The 27,349-nt window shown below is 46.9% G+C and overlaps 1 protein-coding gene and 1 long non-coding RNA gene across 2 annotated transcripts in view; one reads left to right on the top strand and one right to left on the bottom strand.

The window, feature by feature from the left end:
- The window catches only part of LOC126510606 (uncharacterized), a 62,089-nt gene extending 59,713 nt beyond the window's left edge, over positions 1–2,376 (bottom strand). Inside the window, exon 1 of the long non-coding RNA XR_007594445.1 lies at positions 1,873–2,376. This is a non-coding gene — a long non-coding RNA (uncharacterized lncRNA). The remainder of the gene's footprint in view (positions 1–1,872) is intronic.
- Nmnat3 (nicotinamide nucleotide adenylyltransferase 3) overlaps positions 990–27,349 on the top strand; it is a 110,937-nt gene continuing 84,577 nt past the window's right edge. Inside the window, exon 1 of the mRNA XM_050157233.1 lies at positions 990–1,145. The gene's annotated coding sequence lies outside the window, so the exon portion shown is untranslated. The remainder of the gene's footprint in view (positions 1,146–27,349) is intronic.

Below are 27,349 nucleotides of genomic sequence, written 5' to 3'. Positions count from 1 at the left end.
GCTGATTTGTCGCTGTGGTTACGAAGAGGGGGAGATTAAGACTTCAGCAGTCACAAAGCCTTGACATTATCCTTGATGTCATTATTATTATATTTATATTTTGTAGTTCCAACTCATTCCATTAGAATTGACAGGCGCCGGTGAACTTGATCTTAGAGACGCCTCCCTGCAAGATCCCTGTGAGTGTTGGGCAGTTATAAAGGGTTATGGGGAGGCTGAAAAGCTACACTGTATTAGCAAAGCAAATTAAGGTCCTAAATTACACACAGACCTCAGGGAATAAGATCTGATCTCTAAGGATTTGGTTGTAATTTCTTGCTATGAATGAATATACTTACTAGAAAGCCCTAATTGTATCTTCTTTCTAAAACAGCTCTGATGTCCCCATCCCCCAAACCATGTCATCATAAGGACCCCACCCCCCCAACCTTCATCCTCACCAGGGCAGAGCTGGAGAAGAGGGGTGTAAATGTGTCAGAAAAGGGAAGTGGGGACGGAGGGAGAGTAAATCCTCATGTAACACGGCAGAAAGTCAATAGATAAATCAAGAAATCGCTATGTAAGCTCTTTTCTCTCTCTTTTTTTTAGCGACAAGAAGTGACCATCAAAAGAAAAGAAGGAACTGATCAGAAAGGGCTATGGGTGGAGCAGAGCAAGAGGGCTTGTTGCTTTCATTATAAGTGGTTATTTTACACGTTTACACTTTTATTATAAGTGGTTATTTACATACATTGCTTGATAGATTTTTAATTCAGACCTTTAAAAAGGAGAGTAAAGTTGTCTAAAATAAATAAACGGAACACAAAACCGAAAAATAAAAACAAACGCGAAGCAAAGGCCAAAGGTTGTAACGGGTTTGTAACGTACTGTGCCCCTGAGGAGCAGGGGCGGGGCATTGGGCGTGGCCTTTGGCCTGTGAGGGGGCGGTGCTTCATCGGACCCACCCTCGGGGCTGGGGCCAGGCTGGAGCCTACTTCCTCGGGCTCCGCCCACAACGGGAGGCGGGGAGCTCAAGGTCAAGTTCACTCTGGGCCCCGCCCCCAGCCTAGGTCTAGGCGAGTAACCCTTGTTGAACGTTAGGTCCACGGTCTCTGTTGACCCCCCGAGATTCTCCGGGTGCCGCTGCGGAGCCCAGCGACGCGCAGGTAAGCACAGCCAGCGGCCTTGGCCGCCTGCTTGGGTCCCGCGTTCTTCCGGGGCCCACGTGACTCGAAGCGTTTGAGGCGGCGGCGGTGCAGACTTAGGCACGCGCACACACACACAGACACACACACACACAGACACACACACACACACACACAAGGGCGTCAGGTGGGTACGGAGCGCAGAAACGTGCCAGTTTCACGGTCACGTTTCTGACCCACAGGATCGAGCTGACACGGGTTCGGATCCCTCCTGCAACGTGTGTACAGTCAGTTAAACATAAGCGTGTAACAGTTACGGTGTGTTATGCGGTGTTCTCCTTCCATTGGCCTAAGTACCGGGGTCCCAGGGATAATGTGCAGCCTGCCACCCCGCGGAGCTCAGGGGAGACCCGCTGCAAAGATAAACCACACACGTTAAAGTATGAACGTTCTAGTTAGTAGGGGCTGTGGAGATAAAAGAGCCCAGAGTGCTGGAGAGGTTTTATCCAGTTCACTACCTGCAAAACCTGTTGAATTAAAGCTGCCGGGCGAATCTCTGAATGCCTGGGTGGAAAACGCAGGGGCACATTTTCTCAGGTGAAAAAATTGTGGGCTGGGGAAGGAGGGGTCAGTAGGACCGGCCTGCAGAGAGCTGGGATCTGCAGGGTCCTGTGCTGGTCAGTTTTGGTCAACTGGACACAAGCGAAACTCATCAGGAAAGAGGTCAGAATGCCCCCATCAGACTAACCTGGTGGCCAGGGTGAGAGGGCGTCTTCTTGTGCAAGATAGATGTGAGAGAGTCCAGCCGGTAGTGATGGTTCCACCACACCCTTCCAATTTCCCTCACCCGGAAGGTGGTCCTGGAGAACAAGCCAGGAAGCCGCGGTCGTCCATGCCCTCTGCTTCAGCTCCTGCCTGGATTTCCATCATCTGATGAACTGTGATGTGGAAGTATAAGCCAAATAAAGCCTTCCCTCCCTAGTTGCTTTGGACATGGCGTTTGTCACAGCAGTTCCTTAACCTCACCTCTGTTCTAGAGTGGCATTGCTTGTACCACCGGGAAATGGGTTTGTGGAATGCAGCCGCCAGAGCTGTTGAGGCAGGTGCAGCATGGGGGACGACGATGTCTTCTTGCAAGGAGGCTAGGTGCCTCAGGACTGAACTTGGGTGTCTGTCCCTGAGGAAGCATGCCTTCCCTTCCTTAATCCTTTCTCCTCTGAGGCGAGAGAAGACACACAGCCTGCTCTTTAAGTTGAGGACTGGTTCAGTCATTCCTTTCTGAAACACTTGACCTTTCCTTGGCTCTTAGGCTTCCGAGAAGCCCTCCTGGCGCCTGTGCAGGGTTGGCCATGTGGCCATGCTGACCCTGAGCCTTGTGAGGAAAGCTGCCTGCCTTCTGTCTGGCAGGTTTCCCAGCAAGCTCCACCTGGTTCTGCCAGCCCCAAGAGTCCCAGAATACATGCTCCCACACTTTCCCAGGCGACTCCCAGCTCTTTGTGTCGCTCTCTAAAATTGCCAGATGACTCCCCAGAGGGAGCATCTCTTCTGATCCCTTCCTGAGGACCCCTTGGAACTTGACACCAACACAGATTTGAGAGAATGCTCGGTACTTTGAGAAACACCTGTCAGCCATTTGCTATCTACATGTGTGCATTTAGATTATTTCCTTTATTTTTTTAAGATTATAATATAATTACATCATTCCCCCTTCCTTTTTCCCCCTCCAAACCCTCCCATAACCTCTCCTTGCTGTCTTTCAAATTCATTAATTGTTGTTACATAATGTATATATGTATGTAACAATTAATACATAGAATAATACGTACATATATGTCTGTAACAACAACTAATAAAGAAAGAAGCTTGGTATATTCTATGCCTTGAATGATCCTGATGTCTTCTTGTCCACACTATTGATATAGACTTATGGTTTTCTAAAACTAAGATAAGAGAATGGGGAACACGGTTAAGGGAGGAACCTGGTAGCATTGGAGGGCTGTGGTCAATAGATGACTAATATAGTGTTGGAAGGAGAGGAGAAAGAACAGCCATGGTGCAACCCCCGCCCCTTGTTCCCCTCACAAGCCGTGGCAGTATGCTGGCCAAGACTGGAAGAGAGGCTTTATCGTGGCAGCCATAGACCTGCGGCTTCCCAGCTATGCAGCTGGTCTGAAGAGGTTGCTTGTCCTCTGAGTCATAAGGAGCATGCAGGTTCTTGGCATATAGTTCTGCTCTGAAGAAGTACTCATCCCGTCCCCTTTCTTTCTCCAAATAAACTAAAACAAGAACGATGGTGCCTGCTCTAGAGGCCATTGGGATCTCGAGTACCCAGAATACTTGGCGTTGTATCCAGCATGTAGGAAATTACTACACTACTGACGTTGCCCACTCCTTATCTTGGCAGACACTGATGAGGTTTGGGAGGGAAGTGTGGTGGGGGGATGAGGAGCTGGGCAGGGTGATTAGTGGGGGGTGAGTTATCTGTGGCAGTGGTTTCCCCCAGAAAGCAGCAGCCTCCAAATGAGAGGCGTGTTCTACCTGATAGGGAACCTCTATCCACCCGCACTGTCAAAAGACCCACGAGTCTGAGAAAACCTGGGCCAGAAAAGAAATAGAAGAAAAAAAAAGTGGAGAAATTAGTCAAAAGGTCCAGAATTGCCTTCAGGGCTTGTCTTTAACTCCCGACTGGGTGAGTCCCCTGCAGTGGGCTACTGTTGCTCTAACTGAGCTCTGTAATCTTTGTGACTTAGGTAGAATGGCTATAATAATTGCCTGAGACTGATCTCATTCACCAAGTGGCATGGGAGCTGTGGAACATTATAGCCCCTGCACTAGGCAGTCATGCTCTAAGTAGACAAACAGATGAATGAATGAACAAGTGAAAATAAACTGAGAACTTTTTGAAGTGTGTGTGTGTGCTTTAACTGAGTATGAAGGCAGAGAAAAATAATGTGCTTTAAGCATTTGCAGAGGACGGAGCCCTTTCATGTAGGAGGCAGCCTCATGGATAACTCCTTGGCTTTCCAATCACATCCCACAGCCTATGACTGAAGCCTTAGCATCTATATTTTAATCCAGAATTGTACCCAGCTCATAATAAGCAAGTTAAGTACCTGAAGGGCTTACCTCAGCACACAGACGGGGTGTGGAAAAATCCTCAGTCAGTGATAGCTATTGGTATTGTGTGATGTTTATTAATCCTTCCATAGACTGCCTCTACCACAAGGAAAATAAAGGTCACAGATGGGTGACCCTAGTTCTGAACCAGGCCTGTGTGGTAGCAGAGGCACTTTAGATGACCAGATCATGTGTATGAAGTGCAATCAGCCTCATGTGTATTTCTTTTATTACTTAAAACACTTGACTGTGGGATTTCTTTTCTTTTTAAAATTATAATATAATTCCATTATCTTTCTCTTTCTTTCCCTCCCTCTAAGCCCTCCCATATATCCCTCCTTCCTCTTTCAAATTCATGGCCTCTTTTTTTCCATTAATTGCAGATACATGCATATATATATATATATATATATATATACACACATATATATAAAACCTGCTCAGTCTGTATAATGTTACTTGTAAAGGAAAAATAAAACCTGCAAAATCATAATTTATGTGCCTTTGAGTGCAGGTGTTTTATCATCTAGATAAATCTTCCATGCATCTATGTTAAACCACTTTGGGCTGTCAGAGCCCTTAAATAAAGTGGCTTGTCCTGACCAGTGTCTGTCTGTGCTCGTTTATCATTGCTCCCTAGTAAAGATGGACAGATCCCATTGCACAGGGCAGGCCTCGGGCCAGCAGCTTCCACCCCATATATTAGCCGTGCAGACCCTGAATGAAGTGGTGTTTAACAAGTCACAGTGGACTCCACCCTCCCTTGTGGATGGGGATTTTTCTTTCTTTTGTTTTTCTCTGTGGTGCTAGGGATTGAACCCATGACTTCATGCATCCTAGGCAAGGGCTCTTCCACCGCGCTGCATCCCCAGCCTCAGACAGCCAGGCATTCTATGACCAGTGTGAATATGGGAACACACAATGGGGGAGTCTTAAGTTCTTTGAGGTGATGGGTTTGAGGGTAAATATGCCTGGCTTGAAGGTGCCCACATCATCTGAAAGTTGTAACTGTCTGGCCTTGCCAGCCAGAGGCCTGGCCTCTTGCCCAGGGAGGCCTACTCTGCTCCTTGCTGCCCTGCCTCTGGCCACAGTTACTCCTAAAATCTTGATTCATAGGCAGTAGAGAGGCACAGCTGTATCAAGTGAGCCTTCCTCAGTCATCTCTGACTTCATGGTGATGGGACACCTGTCTGCAGGCCGCAGAGCTGCCTCTGCTGGCTGGAACTCTTCCACTGCAGTGCGGGGTCCTAGCGCGGCACCTGACCCGTGGTCCAGCCTCCCTCTATTGTTTCCTTGTACAGATACCTTAGCCAGTATCCTAGGGATTTCAGTGGGGACTCAGAAATGGCAGTCTTGATCCTCATGAAGGCCAAGCACAGGAGGCAGGTTTAGTAAAGACAGATGTGAGAGCCCGTAAGTGGACAGACAGCCTCGAATTGTCAAGGTGGTCATGTGCTGAGCAGGAGAGGCCTGGGGAACCAGATCAGCAGGTGAAAGCAGGCCTGTAAACACTGCTGGTTAAACATGGTCACACACCTTCGAAGAATACTGCAGGGCATTTTTCTACAGATTCTGGTGAGCAGTGATTTGCAGACCGACCGAGAATGTACACTTTTAAAGCGGTGTGCCGCCAGCTTCCGAGCAGGAAAGCAGGCCTCATGTTCCCTACCCTCGTTGGTGCAGCTCCTGGTTCCCTGTTGTCTCCTCGTAAACCCCAAGTGTCATTACTGCCCATCTCAGACAGGTGGCACTGACTCACCCAAGGGCATATCTGGTAAGCTGGCTACGAAAGCCCTCCTCCTTTTGAGGGGCAGCATGTCCAGAGACCCTGTTGTATCCTATACCTAGGCCTATCAGGCTAAAGGTCCACATAGATGTTAGCATATGGTGGCCAGTGGCCTGTCATCTTAGAGGAAGGGAAGGCAAAGGTACCTGCTGCTGACCCCCCGGGTGGGCCTTGTATGTCTGCACCTGTGTGAGCTGGCTAGGCTAGCGGTATCAGGGTGAGGCTGGCCTTCCTAGAGTGGTCACTTGTGAGGGACACCATGCCTACCTTCAGCTGATAGCTTTGACAGAAATGCCTATGGAAAACATTATCTCTGTATGCCTGAATATTATTAGACTAACATAATTTGCTTGTCCAGGGATGTTGACAAGTGGCAACTTTATTTAGAGAGCTGAGCTGCCTGTTTCCCTAGAGCAAAGGACAGAGGCACCAGAGGCCCCTGACTCCTGGTGGGGAGTGTTTGACTGCCACATAGACCAGTGGGGAAGGGCTGGATTCCCAGGGCACAGCTTTAATAGGATTGTAATTGTGTGGCTCATGGCCATGGAGCAAAGAAATAGCTCTGGCAATCTCCCTTCCATAAAGGCTGACATGCAGGAGGTATTTATGCCTCCTGAAAGTGCATGTTAAGTGGTAGATATTTATGAAAGGGGTGCCGAGGAGTAAATGTGTCCATCAGTCAACCTGGAACTCTTTAAAGCTCCTAAGATGCTTTTAAATTAGAGCCAATCTTCCCCCTGCCTTCCACCTCCATCACCTCCCCCACCCCTGTTCCTCTTGTAAAAACCAAGTGCCAAGGCAGGGCCAAGCACAGGCAAGAGGTTGGAACTCCCGTGCAGAAGAGAGTGAGCACGTGTGTGATGATTCTTCCCCATCTCAGTGCTCCGGAGATTGGCAGAATGGGAGGGACAAGGCTGACAAACAGGGTCCAGCCTAATTGTGTCCTACCCTAGCCATCCGCACTCTGCCATCTGCACTCCATCATTGGCCAGGGCCTTTGCTCCTGAGGCTGCAGAGGGAGATGGTGAAAAAAAGTGATGCACACAGCCTCAGTTTGAGCTCAGAGAGGGGCGGATGGGAGAGAGAATGTCGTTGTAAGAAGTGGCCGTTGACAGAGAGAAGGCTGCAGAAGGCTGGGAGTTGTGAGCAGGTGATCATTAGCACCAAGTACCTGGCATGGAGGAGTCTAGCTAGAAATTATTATTGACTTCTCAGTGCTCATTTTAAAGATCAGAGGTAGGAGTTTGTCATAAGAAGCCTATCCTTAGTAGCCAAGCCTGCTTAGCATCTAATTCCCATCTGGCCTCTTTTATGAAACTATTATTGGCCACTTTTTGTCTTACTGCTTTTTTCGTGTGTGGGAGAAAAAGGATGCTAATGTCTGCTCCCCACTACATGTTTTGTTAAGAATTGGAAGAGCTGTAGATGGTGGAAGGAGGGGGCTGTCTCTCAGCTTCGCCTGGGAAACAGTCCGAGAGTGGAACGAGTCCTGCATGATGACTCTCTGCCCATCATCACTTGTCATGGTGAAAACCTGGGCATGACCCGAGTTAACTGTTCAGGGAGATGGTGAAATTATGGGACACCACACTGGTGAGGCCGTGTGCATGAAGCTGAGTCCCCAGCTGCAGAGAGAGCAGAAGGCTGTTAGATTGATCATGTTCAGAAAAACAAGTCTGCCAGGAGGTCCTGGAACAATGGATACTTCATTTTCATGACTTTACATTTTCTGTGTTGCTACAGCAGTTCTGTTAGTTACTTTTGCCTCTCTGTGATCACAGATTCTGACAACTTAATGGAAGGAAGGTTTCCTTTGGCTTATGATTTTGTGGGTCTCAGTCCATCATTGTGGGAAAGGTGGAGTCAAAGGGTTCATGACAGTGGGAACATGCAGTAGTGGCTGTTCACGTGACATCCAGCCAGGAAAGAGAAAAGAAAGCACCAGAGTTCCTTCGTGGTAGAGCAATTGAGGGGGAGGGGAAGAAACCAGAGCTCCGGGGTCTAACCTTCAAAGCTTTGCCCTTTTAACCTGCTTTTGCCAGTTTGTTCCTACATTTTTAAGGTTCCACAGCCTCCCAAAGTACTGCCCCTGGCTGGAAACAAGAGGAATGGTGCCGCCGTAGAGAGGCGTAGTTGCCGCTAAGCAAGGCTGAAATGCAGCAGGGCAAACTGAACTATTGCACCTCTACTGCCAGCTTCTGGGGCATGTGGTGGCATCCTCTGCAGCCCCACCCTCATGGACTTGCTGTTCGAAGACTGCATGGCCTCTCTCTTGGGCTGACTCCATTTGGTGCCTGTGACTTTCCTCAACAGATGCCCCACATCCCTGGCATCTCTAAGATCCCTTGGGTTTCCCTAGAGGCTTCAGATCTCTATACATCGCATTATCATGAGCTTCTCTCTGTGTAGCCCGACCCACTAGACTTTCCTTAAAAAGCTGAATGCAAGCCTACATGACTTCGTAACTTACATTCCGCTTGCTTATAAAACTAAGACTATATGGACAGTGCCAAACTCTGACATCACCTGGGTCTCTTTGGACCATACAGTGGTTTCTGTGTCCTTCAACTGCTGGGCCAGGAAAAGCTCTTCTCTAAGCATCTCTGAGTGAGCAGGGTACCTTGGAGTCCGTGATAGATGAAGGAGTTGCCATCGATCCCCAAAATCTTCTCGAGGCACATTTCTTGTGGTTCCAGTACAGAGCACAAAGTGTTGGCCTCTCTATAAGGGTGCTAATCTTTTGAACACTTACAGCCTCATTCTCTGCACCTGTAAACACTCTCCTTTCCTAGCCAAACTGCTCTACATTTTCGTCCCAGTTTTCATTGTAAACTGGATATAAGTCAGCAATAACCGTGCTAAAGCCTAAATGCTATCCTGTTTTGAAATTTCCTCTTGTCAAATTAATCAGTCTATTACTTTTTTTTCCTAAATATTTATTTATTTATTATTTATACAGTTAGCCAGAAGAGGGTACCAGACCTCATTACAGATGGTTGTGGGCCACCATGTGGTTGCTGGGAATTGAACTCAAGACCTTTGGAAAAGCAGGCAATGCTCTTAACCGCTGAGCCATCTCTCCAGCCCCAGTCTATTACTTTTTAAAACCTTGCTAGTAATTATTATTTTATGTGTATGGGTGTTTTGCCCATATATGTGTATGTATGTGCAACACGTACATGCCTGATGCCTGTGGAGGTCAGAAGAGGATATCAGATCCCCTGGGATTGGAATTACAGACAGTTGTGAGCTGCCACGTGGGTGCTGTGCCTCGAGCCTAGGTCCTCTGCAAGAGCAACAAGTGCTCTTAGCCACTGGGCCCACTCTCCAGCCCCCTAGTCTATTACTTTTTTTTTTTTTTTAAATAAGGAGGGAGTTTTCAGGAATCCCTCCTGAAATCCTGAGTTCATATCCTGAAAATTTCACCTGTGGTTATTCTCCAAATAGCTTTTATACCAAAATGTAAAGTGAGGGGGGAATTCATTAGCATTCCGTTTCCTACTAACAGGACTTAGGTCATGTCTGCAGCTATGGCTCATCTGTCATGGAGACTGAATTAACACCTCTTTCCCAGGTGTCCTGAGTTACAAAGAAGGAGCTGAGCGCCATTAGCATATTCTGACCCTTTGTTTAGGATGGCAACAGTTTGTCTGGAAAAGTGTGGCCAGGTACAAACTGTGGCCTGAAAGTCTGGCCACCATACGGAGTAGAAATATGGGCCTGTATAATATGGCCCTACAATCCACTCCCTCTTATTAATTTTAATAAAACCTGTGCTTCTGCAACAGGACAGATTTCACATCTGTCTTAGGCAAAGACTCCTTCATTTACCCAAATTTACCCATCCTTGGAACAGGCATTCCATTGATGCGAGATCCTGTCTTAGGCATCTGGGGAGAAGAAACTTCAAACCCGTCTCTGACTGCTGACCTCTGTGAACAAAAGAGATTAAGGGAGAGAGATACCTTTGGGCTTTGTGTCTCGGAGCCATACTTTCTTGTCAGGAGAAATCCTAATCTTATATGAATAATCATGTTCCTAAAGACTATAGTCTCCTATTTAAAGGAGAGGAGGATCGCCTGAGTTGAAAATGTTTCCTCAGCTGGTTGTATCAAAATCTAAAATTCTTAACATATTCATTAAGCCCAAACATTGACAGGGTGTGTCAAACTTTCCTCAACATCTTATAAGCAGTTATAAACATTATCAGGTCAATACCAAAATTAACAATAAATCCACAATTAAATCCAAACATTTACAGGGCACATCAAACTTTTCTCAACATATTATAAGCAGTTATAAATATTACCAGATCAATACCATAATTCTAGAATGGGAATTAACAATAAATCCACAATTTAACATATCGCAATTTTCTTAAATCCATATTAATCAAAAGACAAGAAAAGCTTTTCTGATGGCTGAGAGTACAGTGACATTGCTGTTATCAAATACCAGCTCCGGTCTCTGAGCAGCAGTCAAACCCTTAGGCTGCCCCCTCTTAAGTGAAGAGGGGCTTCAGTCATTCATTATAGAGGCTTTCTTCCCTGAGGGGAAAGCTTAGGTCTTAGTTCTCAGGTTCAGTATTTTAATCAAAATGAGTTCTGTGTCCCAAAGAGTAAAACAGCAAATGTTCAGCCTGCGTTTACTGTAAGAAAGCTGAAGTCATCGTGCAGCTGGGCCTCTGTGACTGGTCTATTACTTTCTAAACTCATCCTCACTCGGATTTTCTGGACATGGACAGAATGTACACTTTGCTTCTTTCCCAAAATATAATACACATGGCTTCTGCTGTTTCCCAATGGAGTTTGTAATCCTATTTGAACCCTCATGAACCCTCACACTGTCTCTGACAGAAACAGCTTAAGGGAGAAAGAATGACACTCTGATGAGGAAGGCATAGTAACACAGTTCAACTCCTGGTGGTGCGAGTATGTTACACGGGCTGCACACGTCATGGTGGACCAGGAAGCTGAGGGCCAGGAAGAAAGCAAAGATTGGATATAACCTCCAAAGGCCCATCCCTGACACTCTCCTCTGTCCGCTAGGTGCTACCTCCTAAACATCTCAGGCCTCTTAAAACAACACCATAAACTGGAGATTATCATGCAAAACATGAACCTATAGGGGCCATTCTAGATTCAAAACTTAACATTATGTCTATAAAGGTTTCAAATGAGACAGGCTAAATAATGTTCTTTTCTGCTGTTTGTACCCAGTTGTGGCTTTATCCTGAATCTTCCAATCAGCTATTATTGTGTGTTTGAATTAAGGTAGCCATAGCTTTGTAGTCATAGCTGGGCTGTAACTTGCTGTGTGCAATAAGCTAGTCTTGAATTTGTGATGATCCTCCTGCCTCAGGCACTTGAGTGCTAAGATTAGAAGTGTGTGCTACCACGCCCAGCTCAGTCAAAGCAGGTGTGGCTTTGTGCCTCCAGGTCTGTAATTCAAGGTCATATTCTGTGTTCCCTGAATGTATTAACTGTGCATGTGCCCAAACCCATGAACTTGAGTCTTGGGGTTTTAAGGTGAAGAAGGCTAATGCCCGTCCTGGTATCCAGTGGTTTGGGAGGGGTTGATTTGGGTTTGTAACTTTTGAGAGCATCATTGGTGAAGTTTTAGCACTTCCTGTCTCCAAGATGTGTACAAGTGTGCACGTACATGCACAGACACACAGCAACAGCAGGAGCAGCAGCGCTGGATCCCCCCTGTGTAATTCTGTCTTATGGCACAGGCTTTGATATCGCAGGAACTGAATGCCGTGTTCTGTAGTCTTTCATGTATCCATGTATACCTGTGCTGCCTATTGCTGGCCAAAGCGAGTGTATTCAGTCATCCAGATGCAGGGGAGTTCCGGTGTGTCTTTATTTGAGACATGGGTGTGAGTGGTTTATTCGGGAGAGAGTCCAGGAAGTGCTAGCACGAAGCAGGGGACTGAGCCAAAGATGTCATGAGCCCGACCTGAGCAATTAGAATCTAACCAGAGGCTACAGATGATCTGTCCAGGAGTTATCCTCTTGGGAAGGCCCAGGACCGAGCTTACCCACCCCAGTGCTGTCAGTCATTGGTCGGGCATCATTTCTGAGGGGTGAGTTAGTGGTCAGATTCTAGGTACCAGGCAAAGTATCTAGACAAGGAGCTGTAGGTCTTGGTGGTTGGAAGCGGGCTTGCCCCAAGGTGGCAACGCCTGAAGCAAAGGCCATCTCCCTGGCAGTGCCTGCCGCCATGCTTAAGACACAGCAGCACCCGTGTGCAGGCTGAAGATAATCCAGTCCGTCATTCCGCACTAAGTCACAGCCAGTCACGCCAGGTTGAAGGGCAATTAAGTGGTAGCTAACACAACGTGTATGCGAAAGCCAACCTTAAGAAGATGTGATCTTTTCCCAGTGAATAGGGCTAGCATCCCAATATTGACTTAAGAGGCCAAATGCTAGTGTTCTTCAGCTGTACGGTTTGAGACTCAACACTTCAAACGCAGGCCTGATGGTCTAATCAGATTTATCCGTTTCGTGGCAGTGTTCCCCCATCTGTTGATTACTCCCGCTATTTCTCTAGTACATTGAGATGCATTCAAAAGAAAAATTCACTGGGAGAAAACATTTAACCTCATTTGTATCAACTCACAGTTAAATCTCCCTTGCCATGTTTTACTATTTACTGGATTTACTACACTGGTGCTGATTCCAGAGTGTCAGGGAATTTCTGTAGTTATGGCTTTTGGTGTCCTGATAAATGACTTGTAGTCACTGCCTCTCTACTGAAACAGTCTGTCTCCAATTAAAGACTGAGTCAGCTCTTTATTGCAGGAAGACTGTGCACAGTTGAGGTATGGGCTATGGTTGTGCTGGTATTTTGACTTAATTCACCAGGCAGTGGTGTGTCCTTAACCCTCCCATCTGTTTTGTTTTCCTAAACATAGAGGAGGAATATCAATGGCAGTTTGAGACATAAAAAAGATCCTAGGAACGCCACATCTGCTTATTATAATTGAGTCCACTGGAGTATTTATTACCACAGCAAGGGCCTTACTCAGTGAGGCTAGCGGCTAAAGTTCATACGCTTTAGGTTATGGATACTTTAGAATTTATATTGGAAGATTTCAAGATTCCACTGTTTTAGAAAAATGAAGCCATTTCCCTTTAAATTGTGTTCTGGGGTGCATTTCCACAGAGACCAAGATGACAAATATTCTATTTCATGCCCTATTGCTATGCCCTGTGCACACGCAGACAGCACTGACTGATGCTTGGGCCCAAACCCTGCTCTGCAGAGGCCTCCAGCAGCCACTTAGTAAATCATAACTGGCTCACAAGCTCCAGTCTGTGGCTTCTCCCTGCTCTACTCTGTACCCGTCCTGACTACTGGTTAAAATAGTTACTGCAGGACTGACTGAAAACATATTTACAACTAACATTATACCAAGCAGGTTGTGTTTATGTGTACAGGAATACGTGTGTGTGTGTGTGTGTGTGTATAACAACAATTAATAAAAAAAAAAAGAGGCTGTGAATTTGAAAAAGAGCAAGGGGGTATATGAGAGGGTCTGGATGAAGAAATGGAAGGGAAAATCATGTAATTATGTTTTCAAAAATAATTTTAAAAATAGCTACTGTACACACACATATAATGTATACGTGATTGCATATATATCTATATAGAATTAGCTGGGTGATGGGGTCTATGTATGTGCTCTCACCTTTCCTTTGTGATAATTATTCAATTTGCCATTGTTTGTATCCCTTCATTTTTTTCTTCTACCATGAACATTTTATTTCGTCTTCCTTCTTTTCTTGTTTAGCCAAAAGATTAAACAGGCAGCCCCAATATTACGTGCTCTTGTTTCATACAGACTAGAGTTGATAGGAATGCACTGAGATGCTGAATGCTCTGACTCAAGGTGACACATGTGCTGGAGGTCACTAGTGACCCCCAGATTGCCAGGTCTCACGGTCATTCTCCCATCCATGTCTTCCAGCAGCATTTAACCCCGTAAGCTGTTCTTGTCTTTGGAGCCATTGTTTCTGGGCCTTTCTCATTTTCCCTGGCCATTCCTTCTTTGCCTCGCCAGCATGCTCCCTTTTCTTTGCTGTCTTCAGTGGGGACATTCTCACAGCCCCCTTTATCCACTTCATCTGGGTGACTTAATTCATCTACAAGCTGGGTATTAACGGCCATCTTTCCATGAGTGCCTTGGACATCCTTATGGCCATCACATCTCATCCTTAGAGTCTGAACCTCTGTGTCCAGCAGCCTTTTGTGTGCTTGCTCTCGTGACACCCATGGGTATGCACAGTCAGCATGTTTCATTTGTTCTAGTGTATTCCACTGGGGTGTTTCTGCTACCACTACGTGAGGTGGTCAGAGGTAAACTTGTTAGAAAGTTCCTGCCCTAGGAAGTCAAGCATAAGTTACAACTTAGAAATTCAAACAGTCATTTTACTATTATGTCACGGTCTGGGGTAGGTGGGGTTGGCTAGGCTCAGTTAGGCAGTTTTGCTCTGGGTCTCTCATTCAAGTAAGTAATGACTGGCTGAGGCTGGAGCTGCCTCACAGGCTTTCTCACTTTGTCAGTTTGACAGTGGCTTCCATCTGGAACCTTGGAATCCATATGACTTGAATTTCCCTAGTGTGCCGCTGGGGTATGGGGACAAATCCCAAGTGTGCCAGGTAGAAGCTGGATCAATCTTCTCCATCTACCCTTGGAAATCTCATAGCATCACCTCTGCCATGTTTACTAGCCTATCTGGTTTTAAGAGGATAGAATATAGACCCATCCCTCCATGAGAACCATCACTTTGTAAGAAAAGTTTGTGATGGGAAATTGTCATTGGGGTAGTATAAAACTCATAACACCTTCACCCCCGTATCTAAAAAAAAATAGAAGGTTTCTAGGTTGGGTTTACTTTTTGTTTGTTTTTGTCACTAGCGTACAAATGGGAGCAGGAGAGATGGCCCCATGCTACTCTTGCAGAGGACTTGGGTTTAGTTTCTGTCACTCATGTGACTACCAGATCCAGGGTATCTGATGCCCTCCTCTGGCATCGGCAAGCACTTGTGCAGTGTACACACACACACTCATACACACACACACACACAAACACACACACCTGAAAATTAAAAAAAAATTAAAAAAAGAGAAAAGCATACAGATGAATACAATGAGAATGTTCTCCTGTCCCTGCCGCTCCATGAACAATCACTGTTTATTTCTATATTTTAGGAGTCTGTGTTCTCATACATCACTTTGTAACTAAGCACTTCGCCCCCCCCCCCCCATCTAACAGTGTATCTGGCATGGGCTGTCTTTTCAGTATGCAGAGGATCTCTCTCCCCATCTCCCCCTCTCAATTACAGATGCACTCTATTCTGTAATGACTAGTGCTCTACCTTAGCTTATTTCATCAATTCTGTGGGTGTGCTCTGAGCTGCTTCCAGTCCTTAGTTACTGCAGACAACACTGAAGTGAGTCACATATATATGCCCCCCTCGCCAAGGAAGAATAAATCAGGACGCTTCCCTCAAGGCCCCTAGACATAGGCCTCTCTCCGCACCCCACCTTACATCTGGTCCCATCACACAATTCTTGTTGTTGCTGTTGTTTGTTTTTCAAGACAGGGTTTCTCTGTGTAACACCCCTGGCTGTCCTGGAACTGGCTTTGTAGGTCAGGCTGGCCTCGAACTCACAGGGATCGACTTGCCTCTGACTCCCGAGTACTGGAATTAAAGGCGTATGATACCACTGCCAGGTCACACGATTCTTGTGATGATTAGTGACTTTTCCTGTTGTCACCAGGTCTCCAAAGGAAGCAATTTATGGGAGGAAAGGTTTACTTTGGCATACAGTTCAAGGAAGTGTAGTCAAGGGGTGGTGGCAGGAGTGTGAAGTGGCAGGTCCCATTGCCCCCACAGGAAGGAAGCAGATGACTGCTTGTGCTCAGTTCATCCTTTCCATTCTTCTGGACTCCAGCCCACGCGGGGATCCTCTCTCCTCAGTTAAGCCTTTCTGGAGACCCCTTGTAGGCATGTCCGAAGTGTGTTTCCATAATGGCTCCAGTCCCATCGACAGTGAAGGCTCACCCTCATACCAGGCCTCCACTCAGTGGCCATGAGCTTCCAGAGGTCATGCAATATGTCCACCATAGTCCATGTCCTTGCCGTCCAACACAGGGGCTGGCGGTTCACAACGACCAGAGGAGGCCAGGTAAGCAGGAGGGGCAGGTAACAGGATACAGGTGACTGGGTGGCTATACTGCCTAGTTTCTATGTCAGCTTGACACAGCTAGAAGAGGGAACCCCGAATGAAGAAATGCTGCCAAAAGATCAGCCTATGGGAAGCCTGTGTTGCATTTTCTTAATTAATGACTGATGTGGGAGGGCCCAGCTCAAGGGTGGTGTCACTTCTGGTTTGGCGGTCCTGAATGCTGTTAAAAAGCAGGCTGAGCAAGCTATGGTGAGAAAACCAGTAAGTGGGACCCCTCCTTCCAGATTCCTGCCCTGACTTCCTTCTAGAATAGACTCTGATATGAAGTATACTCGACATAAACCCTTTCCTCTCCCAGTTGCTTTTGGTTATGGTATTTTATCGCAGCAGCAGAAACCCCAGCAAAGGCAGTGGCTCAGGTTTGGCCTCCCTAGTTGTCCTTTTCACTGGGTCTCAGGAGTAGTCAACACTTCGGGCCTGTGTGGCTCCTTCCTTAGTTCATTCCTGAACCTGGTTTGTTCTCATGCATGGGCTGGAGGAGGTTCAAGACCAGTGTTGATGCAGACAGGCTCCTTTGTCAGCTCAGGTGCCAATTGTACCACACTGGACTTGGTGGTACTTGACAGTGGAAATGGTAGACCTAAAATATTGAGGACTTGCGGTCCTCTATAGAGCCAGGAAAATGAAATTTCTGCTGGGCTCTCCTGACTCAAGTGTTTTGAGGTGTGGAAGTCATCAGCCATTTTGATGTCAGACCCTCCAGAATCGTAAAGGGCTGCTAGCCCAGCAGTTCATACACAGCCGGAGGAGCTCCACACAAAAGGGAGGCTCAGATCCTGGATGGTGTTCAGTACCTGAGTGCAGACTGGAAAGTACCTGAATTGCAGATGCTTCCGGGGGGGGGGGGGGGCGGGGATCAAGGAAAGACTTACTATGTTAATCTTTTGGCTTTGGTATCTGTTTTAAAAGTTCTTTCTTAAAGTGTCTTAGCAAGAAAGGGAGCCTATTCTTCCTTGAAATGAGGACTCTCAACAAACCAATCTTCCTGGCCCAGATTGCTTACTGTACTGATTTTCTCACTGTTTTCCTTTTGATTGTACAAAGAAACCTTAATTCTTCCTTCCCTCTGGCTGAGGACAGGGAGAAAAACACAGTGCTTGGCTTCAGATCTTTGCAGTGTGCTTACAGCAGTAGAGGAGGCAGAGAGGGGCCCTCAAGCCTCTACAGTTTCTGGGACAGAAGCATTGACATTGGGGAGAAACTGAGCCAGAGTGCCCCACCTGAGCCAGGTCAGCGTGGAAGGACACATAGGTGTGTGCTTGGTTGTATCCTGGACTTTCTGCTGCAGACATGAATGCACCCCGATGCTCATCACTCCGTGACATTTGCTGATACCAATGATGGTTGCTTTCTCACCTAACCTTCATGGCACTGCCCAAAGCAGGTCCTTTTTATTCACATTGAAAGGCCTGACCCGAGGCACCAAGAGTTCATGCTCAGGGTTACACTGGGGTCACCAAGTAGGTGCGCCTGGCTCTAGATTCGGCCTTGACAGAACTGGTCACTGGTGTGTTGGTAGAGGGAGACAAGTGTCATATCTTCCACTGCCAAGTGCAGCATCCTAGGAGCATGTTGAAGATGTTGTAGCCTATACCAGGTAGTGCTTGTGTCCCTTCCCTCGGTAGAGGCCCCTCCCATTTTCCTGCGTCTGGGAATGAGGAAGCCTAGATGAGACAGGATGTGACACGCTTTCTTTTTAGGTACTTTATGGAGATAAGTCAAATCTTCCATTCACTGGATACTCAATGACAACTGTATCTACATCTTATTTTATATAAGACACACCGTAATATTTAACTCGTGTTAGATAATACTGGAAAATTTTGTGAATTACTAGTTTTGTTAGGTGTGAGCATGATGCAGAGATAAAAGAAAGTTTGATGTAGGAGGGTCATCTGTCTGTGTTACTTTCATTGGTTAATAAAGAAACTGCCTTGGCCTTTTGATAGGACAGCAACTTAGATAGGTGAAGTAGACAGAACAGAATGCTGGGAGAAAGAAGCAAATTCAGGCAGTTGCCATGATTCTCTGACCCGAGATGGATGTAGGCTAGAATCCTTCCCGGTAAGCCACCACCTCATGGTGCTACACAGATCATTAGAAATGGGTTAATCAAGATGTGAGAATTAGCCAATAAGAGGCTACAGATAACTGGCCAGGCAGTATTTAAAAGAATACAATTTGTGTGTTGTTATTTCAGGTGTAAAGCTAGCCTTGCAGGTGTAAAGCTACCCATGTGGGAACCGGGCGGGAACGCAGCCAGCCGATCCTTCTACAAAAGTTTCATTATTTTTGGGTGTTTCTGTGCTTTTGAAGTATTTAGAGACAAAATTAGCACACTATTTTTAATGGGCTTTAATATACTTTAAGCACAAACAGTAAGGTTTAACATGGAAGTATGTTTGTGATTATCTGAAGACCTTTTGTCACATTCATTATACTGTTTATTTTTGTATGCTGGTAATTTTTTATAATAAAACACTGTAAAAGACATTCTCTGTCTCTTAGGATTACCCTATCCAAAATAGACATGGCCCCCATAATCAAGGAGAAAACACACAGATACGTCACTTTGCTGCGGTGGAAGAGGCACCTTGAGGGACTGTGGTTGGATGGTGGCTGGGAGAAGAGGTAGGACATGGCCTGGGAGAATGGACTAGGAAAAAGTAGGTGCCAGAGGGGTTCAATTCCAGGTCTCTCAAGTGCTCTGGCATGTGTTGAACAGTTTTTAGTCAGTCCTGAATCTTATAAGAGAAAGCAGTTGCTGCTTTGATGCCAGATCGTTGTCCTTCAGGAAGGGCGGCCCTTGTTCCTCTGCAGCGACAGATATTTGTGTGCTTCGCTGTCACATTAGAAGAGTTCCACCTTGGTAGTTTGTCAAACACCTTTCCAGGTGTGTGCCATCTCGGATTCCCCATGCTTTCTTTTTGGGAGGGGAAAGATTCTGTGATCTCATCAGCTTTATGTGAATGTTCATTTTTCAGACATAGCCCTGGAACCAAAAATCAGATTCTCCCATCTCCGAGTAGCTTCTTACTTTGTGTTTTCCCTTATCAAAAAAGCCAGCAGGAAGAGGCACTGCCCTGCAAGTGTTCCACTTCTGTTATCTTCTCTAACTGTAAGCTAAGAACAATGCCAAGGACTCTACCAACTCGAAGAACTGAGTTGGGCATCTCTGAGTAGAGAGAGAGCACTGCTAACTGAGAGGCAAGCTTCACACGCATTGGTTTAGCTCTCTGAATTTCCTGTTAGCCTTCAACGGGATTCCATTCTCTTCAGATAAGTCATTGGCATAGGGACACAAACCCAGCAATCTCAGTAGTGATTTCCTAAGTTCTTGGGGGAGATGAATTGTATGAATTGAATCCACAGATGTACCACATTTTTTTGAGCTGTGGGGGACTACAAAATGAATCTGGCACAGCTCTGTTAGTGGAAGAGACATTCACTTTTACTGCAGAGTCAATTCTCAATTATCAAGGGTAATGGAGTGGAAGGAGGTCACTGATAATCAAAAATCATGGTGAACAGAAGATTATAGTCAGCACTTGGTTTTCTGGGGTTAACTGTGGGTAAGGCATAGTGGACCCTAGGATGCCATCTGGTTGCTAATTGGCCAGCAGCTGCTCAGCACCTGACACACGCACACCTCCCTTATCCCAGAGAGAAGAGAATTTCCCTTGGGGAAATGATAGTGGGGTCAAGTGGGACAGATCTTGGATGAACTGGACTACTGACAGAGATAATGGTTGGGCTGTGAGGAAGAGATGGCAGGTAGGGCTTGTCCCATCAGCCACTTGAGCAGTGACTTTCAGTGCTGTCCATCAGAATTGCTAGAGGGCTTTGTGAAGCTCCAGACTGCTCACCGCAGCCCTGCATCCTGACTGAGTAGATGTGGGATGTGACTTCGGTATTCACAGTCCTCACAAGTGCCCAGGTGATGCTGATGCTGCTGGACTTTGAAACGTGCTGTAGGAGGAGAGAGCCTCTTGTTGGTTCCCAGCCACTCAGCCCCGAAATAATCACACAGAAACAGTATAATTAAATCACTGCTTGGCCCATTAGCTCTAGCTTCTTATTGGCTAGCTCTTACATATTAATTTAACCCATCTCCATTAATCTGTGTATCGCCACGTGGCAGTGGCTTACCGGGTAAAGTTCTGTCCAGCTCTAGCGGGGCTACATAGCTTCTCTCTGACTCTGCCTTTCTTTCTCCGAGCATTCAGTTTAGTTTTCCCCACCTACCTAAGTTCTGCCCTGCTATAGGTTCAAAGCAGTTTCTTTATTCATTAATGGTAATCACAGCACACAGAGGGAAATCCCACATGAAGTTGCTGCTTCCTAACACATTCTTTCCATGCAGGTTGTACATTAGCATCCCACAGGAGCTTTTAATAGCTACCACTATCTGATGCACTGGCCAGTTATATGAAAGGCTCCTGGTGTGGGAGCCGGGCAGAAACAGTGTCAGCACTCCCCTGGGTTTCTGTTGTGCAGCAGACATTGACAGCCATTGCTTCACTGAGTGCTGCTTACACTTTAGACATCCACACGTCATGTCCACGAGTCTGCACCTCGGACACTCAGACCACATTTTGTGTTTTTTTCCCTTTCCATGGGTCATAAATGGGGGATAACTATAAGTACAATAACCAGCTGTTGATGTAAGGTCTATTTTGGAACTACCCTGCACCTCATCACACTTTGGGGGTCTCTACTCTAGAGCTGTGCTTTTCAGTCCCTCTTCTATCACAAAAGTGTGATATACACCATTTGTGTTCTTTGTCCAGGAAGGGCTGTGCTACCAGACACCTGGTCTGCCTCAGAAAAGACACATAAGAATGGCTGTGTTCAATAGGTCAAAACCCTTACTGTTTAAAAGGAAACTACCCAGTAAGAGCATAATTATGGTATAGCTGAATAGTGGGATAGCACTCGGCAATGAAAGACCAAACTATGGATTCAAACCACCGTGTGGATTGCCCCAAATGAAATCAGACAAACGGAACTGTGTGTGAAATTTTACTTCTGCTTAAGGTTCTAAATGACAAATCCATGATGGGAAAGCAGAGTAGTGGTGGCATCTGGGAGGGGGACAGTGATATTTAATGGGACTGACGTGGGGTTTCTGGGATGATGTGTGCCCATCGGGAGGGGCGGCAGACATGGATGTATTGATCAACATTCATAGAATGCTGCCTTCCAGATTTCTGGATTCCATGGTAGGTGGAAAGGGCAGGAGAGTGAATGCCAGCATGTAGCTGTTGGGAGCATGCAGATTGTAGGGCTAAATGTACCACTGTCAGTATCTAACTTTGTTAAGTGTGAAAAAAGTAAGCTGGATCAAAGGCAGATTAACAATAAAGTAAAAATTGTGTACGTTGGGACAAGCAGGCATTCACTTTACAAGTCTTTAAGCTTTACTTTGTGTTTGGAAATCTTGTCATCAGCTTAGTGGAAATTGACACATGTATTCAAAACAAGCCCTTCACCCACCTGCCTCACCGCTTCTGGGTTTGCCACCTTCTAAGTCATGCCAACGGTGGCTGTACATCCAGGTATGTATGGGCGAGACACCCAGAGACTGAGCCTGGAGTGCAGAGCAGGGTCATTCATGAAGAGCTGCCATGGGGGTGAGGGCAAGTGTCTTAGTTAGGGTTTCTATTGCTGTGAAGAGACACCATGACCAGGGCAACTCTTATAAAGAAAACGTTTATTTAATTGGGGTGGCTTACAGTTTTAGAGGTTCAGTCCATTATTATAGTGGCCAGCATGGTGGCAGGCAGGTAGACATGGTACTGGAAAAGTGTCTGAGAGCCAACAGGAAATGGACTGAGACACTAGGTGGTATCTTGAGTATAGGAAACCTCAAAGGCCACCTCCAGAGTGACACATTTTCTCTAAAAAGGCAATACCCACACCAACAAAGCCACATCTCCTAATAGTGCCACTCCTTAGGAGATTATGAGGGCCAATTCCATTCAAACTACCACAGCAGGGGAACCCAGAGTCCAAACTTCCTACCGCTGGGCTCTGCTGCAGAGAGAATTTCAAGGGTATCTCCTGTCACCCGTGCTGGGTCCTTAGGGGCTCCCAGAGAGGGTCACCTGGACAGCTAACCCTGGAGGAGGATCAGAGAAGAAGCCATTCCAGGTGTGAGCTACACAAGCCCATAGGGTAATGGTGCTCAACTTGTGGATTGCGACCCCTTTGGCAAACGTCTATTCCAAAAATATTTTCATAACAATTCATAACAGCAGCAAAATTACAGTTATGAAGTAGCATCGAAAAAAGTTTTATGGTTGGGGGTCACCACAATGAGGAACTCTATTAAAGGGGCCACAGCATTAGGAAGGTTGAGATCCACTGTCCTGGGATTGTTACAAATGGAACTAGTCCCCATGCCTCTCCTAAACCCAGGATATATATGCTAAGGCTAGCAATGTTACGGTGGGGTGGAAGTTTCCTCGCCTGATGATTAGGAAAGAATGACCTTAGGCACAGTTGGGTGCTTACAGTGTGATACTGTAGCACTGCCCAGAGACCACACTGAATCCCAGCTGCTACCTTACCTTCAGCCTATCACAGCTCACACACAGACACCCACAGCACACCCACGCACTCTACAGCATGCTTGCACAGAACTCCACAGCACCCCCACACACACCTACCACATGCCTGCCGCAGTCCATCAGACTCGCTTGTGTCAGACTCTCCTTCCCTCTCAGAATGTATCCCGTTTACTGTGCACAACGTAATACCCATAGTTCACAACAGAGCATCTCTCTCTGTTCTCTGCTCCACACCACACTCATAGAACACCTTCCATGGCACACCCGGAAGACCCATCACAGCCATCCTTGTCAGACTCCTACACCATCCCTCTATACCGCAGACTCCTGGGGACACCTTTGTGACTCGTGCTTCCAGCAGCTGGTCACAGTACATTCCCCATGGCACATCCCAGAGAGAGCATGAGAGGCTGCACCCTTGGAGGAGGCATATCCTGGGATCCAACTGCAGAAAGAGCTGCCTGCTTTTCCATCCTTACTTTTGCAGTCTGAGGTACTCCTCAGGGAAGAATTTATGACTGATGTCTAAAGGACTGTTAACATGCTGATTACATCTTTGTTTCCGACAAAAATGAATGTGCCCATCATGAATAGCAGAGAGCTGAAGGCTAGGGTGGGCATCTGGGCTCTTCAGGGCTCCTATCATCTCCAGAGATAGTGGGAGTAAGTGGTCCCTCAGGTCCACAGGAACTGCACATGCTCTGTAGAAATGAATCTTTGAGCCAGGCCTTCAGCCTCTGAGCTTCCATCAGAAACAAGATAGCCTAACCATTTTCTCTACATAGAGTCAGCACAGAGGGAAGATAAAATGCAGGTCAGTGTAGGTACAGGCACAGAATATGAGTTCAAAACCATAAAAGTACCTCTTAGATAGCATACTGTTTAGCTGGTTTTCCTATTGTTGTTTATATGGCCGTTTATATGGTGTTGCCATAGGAGTTCATTCCTGCATCCCATTCCCCTTCTACAAGACACCCTGAGATCAGGAACTGGATGTATCCTACTCATCTTCATCCCCCAGGACCAAGTAGTTGCACACAGATCTTAGGAACCTGGATGGTGTGTGCAATGGCACAGTTTCTCGGTGAGCAAGCCATCCCAGGAACAGCATCATTTAGCTTATCTGAGCGACACTTTCAAAACCAGCTGTCATCAGAGCACATTCTCATTTACATCCACTCTGCCAGTTAATATCACATGCTAATTAAATGGGTCATTAAGATACCAATAGGTCTGCAACTCCATGTGGTACAATCTTTTCACTTTCAGCCAGTGACCTGAACTCGTTGCTTCCTATCCATTACCAAGGCTTGTCCTCAACCCCATTCCCAGCCACCCCCTACCACACATGGCCCTGCCCCAGACCTATCGGGAAGAAGCCCCATAGCAGTTAGCACGACTGCTTCCAATCATAGTATGACCAAATATTGGAGTTATGAGCGTGCATCTGAGTTATAGACATAGTCATCTTTAAAATGCCCCCCCCCCAGGGAGAAAGTCCAGCTTCCAGTGAGCTGCTCTTGGAGTTACAGTTCCTGCCAGCAGCCAAGCCTTTGGCTCGCAGCAGACTCGACCAGGTTTAAGGCAAAGATCGCTGTGAGCAGATGCAGTCCTCTGGAAGGCCGCTCCAATGCAGCCCACATCTTGCATGGCATTTTTTTGAACTCTTGCTATTTTATTGCCCTGGGCACAAGGATGTGGTGGTACTTACTTCTTCCCTCCCTCTGTGGCTCGAGCACTTTAGTAATTTAAAAATGCATTCCTCCTCCTCCATCTAAAGAAGTAAAAATAATTACAATAGAAAATGGGTAATTTGCAGCTGCGATGCCAGGCTGATAATCAAAAACTTGTAAATGGAAACATGAACATATGTTTATCACTTCTTGAAATTAGAATGCAATTGCACAGAGCTGTGGCCTCTGAGAGGGCAGGAAGGCAGGGAAGGCAGGTGTAGCTGTTAGCTGGAGGCCCGCCTGCTAATGAGGCTTTCAAGCTGCCTTTGCCTCAGGAGCAGTGAGTAGAGAAGGCATCCCAGGAGAGACCCAGCTGTCCAGGGGACCCTCAGGTCCCTCAGGGGACAGCCTACCAGCTGCTGCCCCCAGGATCAAGGTTAGCCTTGGCAAGCTAGAACCCTCTCCACCTGTCTACTCTGCCTGCCCTCGCGCAGTCCCCACGCCCCAGAGCCTCCCACTTTCCCAGATTTCGCAAACCGTGCCTCAGTCCTCTTCCTCCTCAAAGCACCTGTCACTTCCTCCTGGCCTCGCTCCCTCAAACTGACTGGGCCACAGCCCTCTTCCATGCATCCGGCCCTTCTGATTTCACTGTGCCAGCTCTTTCCCGTGCCCTGACCCTCTAGCAGCTGGCCTGTCTACGTATTACTGTCACAGACAAGCTTCCGTGCAGGGATGCAACTTACCCTCTGGCTCCTGGCACCTAGTAGGTGCTGCGTGAAGTTTATGATATGAAAAGCCAATTAATGGCCGCTAAGGACTTTGACATGATTTTAAAGTCCTTCTTTGAGAAAACTATGGAGACTTAGTGTCACTGATAAAGTAAGCCCACAGTGTATTCCACAGCCAGGTGAGTGGTTCAGAGCCCCTGCGTCCATCTTCACCTTGGTGTTGGACAAGAGACGGATCATGAGGTGCACCTGCCCAGTCTTCAAGCCAAATAGAAAATTGGGTGGTAAATGCCTCCCGCCGTTCTGCTGTAATCAGGACAGCAATGTGTTTGTTGCTCGCCTCTTCTTGTGATATTATTAGAAGCCTGAAGGGCTCACAAATGCTTTCAGCATCTGAAGGAGGTCAGTCCTATTACTGAATTGGTTGCAAGCCTAAAAAACTTTTTTTTTTAATCCTATTTATGCCCTTGCTCTGGAGCCCAGTGCTTAGCTTGCTTTCCCTGATGGGTCCCCAGACTCAGTGTCTGTCTGTAAGAGGCATGTCTGTCTGTGGACTGGCTTCTCACCCCTGCCCTATTGCGGTTTCAGGCCTGTGGATGAGGGAGCAACATGTTTACTTCTCAGTCCGCCCTGGTTTGCACTCGGCTTTATTTTTGTCAACAGTTCATTACATGTGATTTGTTCTTCGTTCCGGCCTTCTGTTGCTCTGAGCCATGGAGAAGACAAGAGTGTTGAACCAGGACTCCTGCTTTTATCATCTCGCCCTCAGACCAACAGCGAGGACATTCCAGAGTCATCGTTGCTGGATTCCTTAGTTAGGATTTCTGTTGACCTGATGAAACACCATCACCAAAAGCAACTTGGGGAGAAAAGGGTTAATTTCATCACACATGTTCTGACCACAGTCCATCATGTAGGGAAGTCAGGGCAGAAACCTGGAGGCAGGGACCGAAGCAGAGGCCATGGAGGAGTGCTGCATGCTGGCTTGCTCAGCCTACTTTCTTGCAGCGCCCAGAACCACCAGCCCACAGGTGTAATCGCCCACTGCCATCTGGGCCCTCCAATATCAACTGTCAATCAAGAAAATGCCCACAGGCCAATCTGGCGGGGGAATTTTCTCAGCTGAAGTTCAGTCTTCTAAAATGACCCTAGCTTGGGCCAAGGTGACACAAATCTGACCTGCACACTTGTTCACTGCCCCAATCCAGAACCCTGCTGTGTTAGCTATCAGAAAAATTAATCTGAACCACAAGGAGGGGGAAGAGCTGGGCACCAGGTATCGTGTACTCTCAGTCAGGTACTTACCTTGTCTCTAGTGTTCTGACATACAGACCAGCGAGAGCCAGACACTGCTGTGGTCTGGTCACTGTCCCTGCCCAGGATGTCATAGCACTCTGGGTCTGAGTCAGAACATGTACCCTCATGATGCAGGCATTCAATGAATGGGTAGAAGATGTGGAAGGCTGGTAGCCAGTCTGGATCCATCTGCAGTAGGAGTTCTGGGTCTGAGTCAGAACATGTACCCTCATGATGCAGGCATTCATTCAATGAATGGATAGAAGATGTGGAAGGCTGGTAGCCAGTCTGGATCCATCCGCTGTAGGGGTTCTGGGGAGGAACTCAGCTAGCATTCCCAAGCCCAGGCTTGGAACTGTGCCAGTTCTGTGCAGGGCACAGAAATGGGAAGGCAGCAAGCTGAGCCCTCTGCCCACACCCTGCTGCTCCTATCGTGTGGGCTCGTACTTACCAGGCAAATGTGTGGTTTCAGAGTGTGTTGGAGCCAGTTGTACTTAATAAATGTAGTCATACAAAACTTATTAAAAATCATAGAAACTGATGACCTGTGAGTGTGGAAAAGGGGTTCTGAGCACTGAATTGAATGCTGTGGAAAGAGTCAAGCTGTAAGCGGCTGCCCTCTTATGCCCCTTCTCCCCACCAGGGGCTCGTGAGGGTTCTAGTTCAGAAAGATGGCTGGAGATAGAGGAAGGGGCTAGGAAGCCTCATGTAGACTCTGGTCTACTGTCGCTTACATTTCTGCACTTCTCTGTCTCAGACAATCTGAAGCAGGCAATTGCTGCTGATAGATAA

The sequence above is a fragment of the Alexandromys fortis genome, unplaced genomic scaffold (assembly GCF_014885135.2).
Source record: "Alexandromys fortis isolate MF-2015 unplaced genomic scaffold, M_Fortis_MF-2015_v1.1 scaffold_85, whole genome shotgun sequence".
NCBI lineage: Eukaryota > Metazoa > Chordata > Mammalia > Rodentia > Cricetidae > Alexandromys > Alexandromys fortis.
This window is presented reverse-complemented; position numbering and strand designations above follow the sequence as displayed.